Genomic DNA, 7,500 nt, shown 5'->3' on the forward strand with positions numbered 1-7,500 from the left:
AAATATAACAGTAAATGCAATTTGCATATAATTTGGCTTCTTATATATATATATATATTTTTTTTGTGCCCATCCCAGAGGTGCAATATTGTTTTAAACAAGATGACTGGAAAGAACTGAATTTTTCCTATTTTTATGCCTAATTTGGTGTCAACTGACAAAGTATTTGCAGAGAAAATGTCAATGTTAAAGTTTACCACGGACACACACACACACACACACACACATACACACACAGACAACCGAAAACCGGGTTAAAACATAGACTCACTTTGTTTACACAAGAGAGTCAAAAATCGTCTTTGACCCGTTTGGAAACAAGAGGGTCCGAGCATAGAAAAACATTCAGATCTGACCGTAAAAACAGTGTTGTTTCCACCAGGCATTCACCATGAAACCAGGAAACAATTTTCTGGGGTAAATTGGCTGCTGACTGCTGTCAGTGAGACACACAGAGCCAACGCCTGCATTACCCCTGAACGTGTCGTTTGGCAGACTTCAATTGTCGAACTGACTTTTAGTTACACGTACGCACGCACGCACACAGACAGACAGACAGACAGACAGACACACACACACACACACACACACACACACACACTTAAATTGTCGAACTGGCTCTTAGTTATACGTACACATGCACGCACGCGCACACACACACACACACACACACGCAGACACACAGACACAGACACAGACACACACACACACACACACACACACACAAACTTTGTTTATAATGTTTACCCAAACAAGAACAACAGGTCACTGGAAGCCGGAAAGTGATGACGAGTGGGGGCGAGGGGTGGTGGTGTTAAAAAACAACAACACAAACACTGTTATAACGAAGAAAAACACACGGGGGAGCCGCACAGTGAAAAGTGTGTCAACTACAGCTGACGTCATCAACAGGGCAGTGAAATGCAGGAGAGGATGGTGTCAGCAACAATACAACGTTTTCATTGGTCACTTTACGACGTGCGAGCGACCGTGAGATACGGGCCAAAGTGATATTGGCTAAATATGACCGTGGGATACGGGCCAAAGTGATATTGGCTAAATATGACCATGGGATACAAGCCAAAGTGATATTGGCTAAATATGACCGTGGGATACGGGCCAAAGTGATATTGGCTAAATATGACCGTGGGATACAGGCCAAAGTGATATTGGCTAAATATGACCATGGGATACAAACCAAAGTGATGTTGGCTGAATACGACCATGGGATATAGGCCAAAGTGATATTGGCTAAATATGACCGTGGGATATAGGCCAAAGTGATATTGGCTAAATATGACTATGGGATATAGGCCAAAGTGATGTTGGCTAAATATGACCATGGGATATAGGCCAAAGTGATGTTGGCTAAATATGACCATGGGATATAGGCCAAAGTGATGTTGGCTAAATATGACCATGGGATACAAACCAAAGTGATGTTGGCTAAATATGACTGTGGGATACAGGCTAAAGTGATGTTGGCTAAATATGACCGTGGGATATAGGCCAAAGTGATGTTGGCTAAATATGACCGTGGGATATAGGCCAAAGTGATGTTGGCTAAATATGACCGTGGGATATAGGCCAAAGTGATATTGGCTAAATGTCTCTGGACCTTGCAGTTGGAATGAACTTCCTTTTTCGCTTCGTCAAGTCCCCACACTCAGCTCTTTCAAGTCTGGCCTTAAAACCCACCTCTTCCCAAAATAGCCTCCCTTGCCTGCCTCTTCCTTGTCTTTAGTTTCTACAGTTTTAGAGTTATGCATGCGTGTGAATGACTGGTGCGAAAGCGCTTTGATTTGTCTCTGCACAAGATTCAGCGCTATATAAATACCATTATTATTATTATTATTATTATTATTATTATTATTATTAAATATGACTGTGGGATATAGGCCAAAGTGATGTTGGCTGAATATGACTGTGGGATATAGGCCAAAGTGATATTAGCTGAATATGACTGTGGGATATAGGCCAAAGTGATACTGGCTGAATATGTACATTCGGGTGGACAGAGAGCATGGTAACAGACTTGACCATCATCACCATCGCCGTCGTCATCACCATTATCATTCTTTTTATTATCATCATTATTATTATTATTCTTAAAATCAAATGTTCCTGCCGACTGCAGATGAGTCATTTCACAGCTGAAGACCCGTCACTTCTTAAAACAAGCATTATTATTATTAGTAGTAGTAGTTGTTGCAGTAGCAATAGTAGTAGTAGTAGCAGCAGTACAAGTACTTCTAACACTTCTCACTGTCTTTGGTCATGGTGATGGTGGTGGTGGTATTGTTGGATCAGTGTCGTCTTTTTTGTTGTTGTCATCTCTCAGCTCTGCTGCTGATGACGATGAGACGTGGATTATTGTTGGGGTGGGTGGGTGGGGAAGTCGGGTAGGTGTTGGGGGATGGTGTGTATGGGGGTTGGGGGTGGGGTAACAGTAGCAATTGTACGATCGGCGGCAGAAGCAGCAGCAAAATAAGAATCAATTGTTTTTGAAACATCCCTTGTCAGAGAGACAGCACGATGATCTCTGTGTGTGGACATGGGCTCAATAAATGTGTGTGTGTGTGTGTGTGTGTGTGTGTGTGTGTGTGTGTGTGTGATTGTATGTGTGTGTGCACTTGCGTGCGCGCACGTGCCTCTGTATGTGTGTGTGTAAATGTGTGTGCGGCCGTGTGTATGTGTGTGTGTGTGTGTGTGTTTTCTTTTTGTGTGTGTGTGTGTGACAAAGAGGGCGAGGGCGGGAGGTAGAGGGTGGGGAACGTTACGGGTCACAGCGACAAGGCACGGGGTGAGATACCCCCCACACCCTTCTCCCACCCCACCCCCACCCCCCAAGCTGTGTTCCTAATAAAGAGAGCGGGGGGCCAACAGTGAGCCAGTGATTGTGTCAACCTGTCAGTGGGAGCCCGGCAGGCCGGGGACAGCGCTGTGACTGCATACTGCTCAAACGGCACACTGAGACCTCGTGGCCAAACACTTTGAACAGCACGTCACCTCCCCTTTCTTCCTCCACCTTCCCCTCTCCTCCTCTTCCCTCACCCCTTTCCTGTCCTGTCTTCCTGCTTGTGATCAGAGTGCTCGCCCACACCCCCAACCTCACCACCTCAAGCCACCTATTCTCTCTGTACCGCCCCCCTCACACACACACACACACACACTCAGGACTGGCGCTTGCAGGTCCGTCAGTATTGCTCACTTGTATGGTTACCTAGCAGCGTTAAAAAGTCGAAATATTTCTTTTTCTTTCTTTCTCTGGCTAGTTAGTTAGTCAGTCACTCAGTCAGTTTGTTAGTTATCATTCAGTGTAAGAAAGTTTTTTTTCTTCATCGTAGGAATCAATTTAGCTTTTTCCTTTTAGCATCTAATGTGTGCCATGGAAAACCGTCACGTGGATTATTGTTGGGGTGGGTGGGTGGGGAAGTGGGGTAGGTGTTGGGGGATGGTGTGTATGGGGGTTGGGGGTGGGGTAACAGTAGCAATTGTACGATCGGCTGCAGAAGCAGCAGCAAAATAAGAATCAATTGTTTTTGAAACATCCCTTGTCAGAGAGAGAGCACGATGATCTCTGTGTGTGGACATGGGCTCAATAAATGTGTGTGTGTGTGTGTGTGTGTGTGTGTGTGTGTGTGTGTGTGATTGTATGTGTGATTGTATGTGTGATTGCATGTGTGTGTGCACTTGCGTGCGCGCACGTGCCTCTTTATATATATATATATATATATATATATATATATATATATATATATATATATATATATAAAAATTGTTGTTTCATTGGTTAACCTGTTGGTGGTTTTTCACTGATCCCAAGACGATGGACAATGCATTGTTCAGTTCACAGTACACCGCGTATGAGCCTGTGAAATTGATTTAAGTTTTCTGTCATTTTTTAACATGACTTAAGTAGCTATTCGTTGACTATGAAACTGGATTTTAGGAACTTACAGACAGTACACATACTTTAAGTCTGCACGGTAGCCGGGTTCAGTTTGGCACAACATATATGGAATCAATCGCAGTAACATTTGACAAACATCGGTTCTTTGGAATCACTTTGGAGCCAGTGATTGTTCAAGTCTGTCGCTCTCAATGGAAATGCGAGACTGAAAGTGTGGACAGGAAACTAATGAGGATAAGTAGAAATACTGTCGGAGACTGCAAATTACGGCGATAAAATGGTAAGTGTGGTGACAGGAGGCAGGATTCACTTTATCATTGCACGTAGGTTATACCTCAATTTACGAATATTGTACGAAATGTTACGGTTGTGACTATTCCATTTTGTGCTCTTTTCACGACAGCCGCACGCCATAGAATCGACGAAGGGAGCAACGATCTCCTCCCCGCTACCAGTTGTGTCTGCAGCACGCAACAGACCTCTTGGCTGAGCGCGGTCTGTCTTGTCTGTCTGTCTGTCTGACACAGAGGCACAGACAGAACACGTTGTCAGCCACATCGAGTGGGAGTTCCCTCCCCATGAAGACTTGCTGTGACAGTAGTTTCCGTTTGTGACAGACGCCGTCGTCGCATGGTTGCAGTGCGAAAGGAGTGTGCAGTATCGTCTGTGTGTGTGTGTGACCTGTTCGTGTGGAGACTGTGGCTGCAGACCTCAGTGTGCACACATGGCCGTGCGGGGCGGTTTGGTTGAAACTGGACAGTGAGAATCAGTGAAGGCATGTCCCTCCCCCAGTGTTAGTTCCAACAGCTATGGTTGTGTAATGGCATCATTCATTCACTGCCTCGAGCTGTTTCGTTGAAAAAAGGGTGAAAAAGGTGTGTTGAAAAGACTGAACTTCATGCTGTGTGGAGCGGAGGATTTTTTTCTTTTACAACAGTGAGAGCGCGTGGGGGTGTGTTCTTTATGTGTTTTTCGGAAAAGAAAAAAAAAGCGATATTCTCATTGTGACATGTCAGCAATTCTGATTTGAATCAGTGGGTGTGTGTTGTTGCGTGTGTGACTGTGAAGGAGTGGTTTGGTGAGGTGGGATTTGTCAAATTTCTGTGGAGTTGGTTCACTGAGGAACTGGTACTGGTCAGCGTGGCACTGGGTCTTCCAGTCAAGGTGAGTGACCGCACCTGGCCGCTTTGCTAATTACCGTTAGTCATTGACCGGAACCGGTCGCCACAATCTGTCTGATCTTTCCCCTCAGCCCTGTCACCTGTACTGTTCCACCACTGACACTTATCGGCGTCTTTTTACGTGGGTCTCTTCAAGTCCAAGACGTGTGTGTGTGTGTGTGTGTGTGTGTGTGTGTGTGCGTGCGTGCGTGTGTGTGTGTGTGTGTGTGTGTGACGGTGTGCGTACGCGTGTGTGTGTGTATGTGTGTGTGTGTGACGGTACGTGTGTGTGTGTGACGGAATGCGTGCGTGATTGTGTGTGTGTATGTGACAGTGTGTGTGTGTGTGTGTGTGCGTGTGTGTGCGCGCGCGCGCGTGTGTGTGTGTGTGACGGTATGCGTTTGTGTGTGACGGTATGCGCGCGCGCGCGCGTGTGTGTGTGTGTGTGTGTGATCTACGATTATCTAGAGGAGAGAGGAAGAGGGAGCGAGAGCACCAGCATGTTGAGTACTTCTCAGTGTGTGTCACGCGCATGCATCCCGTCACATTTCAGTTCTCTCTCCCTCTCTCTCCTGCAGGCGAGAAGAGAGAGATGGGGCGGGGGAGGAGGGAGTTACCTGCGCACCAGCGTGCGTGTTTGATAGAGAGAGGCTGTTCGATATTTAGTACAATTTACATTCTCAGATTTACTGCACACACTGCTAGGAACGACACACCTGTTGCCACGCGTTTGCTTTGAACTTGAATAACTATGGGATGGTGTCAACTTGCAAAACTAACAGCCTAAACAGGGATACTTCGAACAAGTTTGCAAAACTAAGGGATGGATTATGTCTGGTTGAACATCATCGCTGTGGACCCCTGTGGACCAGAACTGAATGGTCACACTGACTCAGTATAATACATGTGTGACTAATAAGCTATAGGGTGTCGTTGTTCCAGTCTATTGATGGGGCTGTTGATGATGTAACTGGTTGCGTAACTTTCTTGTTGGGCTAGCACACGCGCCAGGTCTGTTGTTTGTGTTTTACCAGTGACTCATTCTGTGACTCGTCAAACTGAAATCTATTCGTTCAGTTTTCTCAATTTTTTGTTGTGTGTGTTGGTTTCGTTCGTTTTGGGTTTAATCCTGGCGCACGAAAATAAATGCACACGTGACATATATAAACATGTATACTCATGCTCAGAGAGAGAGAGAGAGAGAGAGAGAGAGAGAGGGAGAGAGAGTTACGCGTGTGTACACACGCAATTACGTCATGCAGTTTACAGAAAAAGACCCCAGCCAACCCAGCCCCCTGAGGCCCCAATCCTCCCGCTGTACCCCCCTACCCCCCCCCCCCCTTCCCCGTCGTATTCTGGCTCTCACACAGAACTGATGGAACTCGCCACAGGAACCTCTGGGTTCTCCTGACAATTAGAGGAGTCGGAATCTTGACGGAGTCTGAGTCACACATTACCCCCCACCATCACCACCACCACCACCACGCATCTCTTCTTTCCCTCTCTCTCTCCCTCTCTCTCCCTCTCTCTCTCTACCTCTCTCTCTTCCCCTCTCTCTCTGTGGCTTTCTATATGTTTTAGAGAGAAAGATGGGGGTGGGAATGGGATAGACGGAGACAGAGAGAGGAAGGGAAGGTGTGGGGGGTGGGGGTGGGGGGGAGACTGAAGAGGAAGGCTATGGGGAGGGGGAAGAGAGGGCGGCGTGATGCACACATGCATCAACGATTGTGGTATGGAAATCGCTGATATTGGACTGGTGTACATTAGACGGTTGACAGACAGACAAACAGAAAGCCGAGAGAGATGGGGGTGGGGTGGGGGGTGTCATGAAAAAAAAAAAAAAAAAAACCCAGGCGAAACGAACGTCGAACGCTGATTCATCGTTTGTGCATGTGTATGAAACCAAAACAGCACGACACGCATCGATCTACATCCTGCATCAGATTGTAATCCTGAATCCCAAATCCCAGACGCAAAGAAGACATAAATATATGATACATATTTTCGTCACATACAATCGCCGAGAGCATTTCTCTGGCACTGGTTGATCCATAAAGATCATCTATCGCGGGCAGACCACAGCTGCTTTGCTTAAGCGCGTGCCTCAAAGTAAAGCTGACATTTTATCAACAGCAGTGTGTGACGTATGGCAATCAGCCCCGAAAATTAACCGGGTGGATTGCGTGTGTGTGTGTGTGTGTGTGTGTGTGTGTGTGTGTGTGTGTGTGTGTGTGTGTGTGTTGTTGTTGTTGTTGTTGTTGTTGTCTTCAGTTTAACGTCTTTCCACTTGAAGTGATATTAGGTGTGTGTAAGTGTGTGTGTGTGTGTGTGTGTGTGTGCGTGCGTGAGTGCGCGTGTGTGTATGCGGGTGTTTGTGAGCAAGTGTGTCTGTGTGTGCGTGTGTTTATATATATATATATATATATA

General features: G+C 46.3%; 1 protein-coding gene across 5 annotated transcripts in view; it reads left to right on the forward strand.

Annotated features, from left to right (window-relative positions):
* LOC143282905 (uncharacterized) overlaps nucleotides 1–7,500 on the forward strand; it is a 315,044-nt gene that overhangs the window by 105,108 nt on the left and 202,436 nt on the right. Inside the window, exon 1 of one of the 5 annotated variants that reach the window (XM_076588821.1) lies at nucleotides 4,452–5,077. The exons of the other annotated variants lie outside the window; for them this stretch is intronic. The gene's annotated coding sequence lies outside the window, so the exon portion shown is untranslated. Of the gene's footprint in view, nucleotides 1–4,451; nucleotides 5,078–7,500 lie in introns of those variants that run through there. 5 annotated transcript variants of the gene reach the window in all.

Source organism: Babylonia areolata, chromosome 1 (genome assembly GCF_041734735.1).
Source record: "Babylonia areolata isolate BAREFJ2019XMU chromosome 1, ASM4173473v1, whole genome shotgun sequence".
In the NCBI taxonomy this organism is placed as follows: domain Eukaryota; kingdom Metazoa; phylum Mollusca; class Gastropoda; order Neogastropoda; family Buccinidae; genus Babylonia; species Babylonia areolata.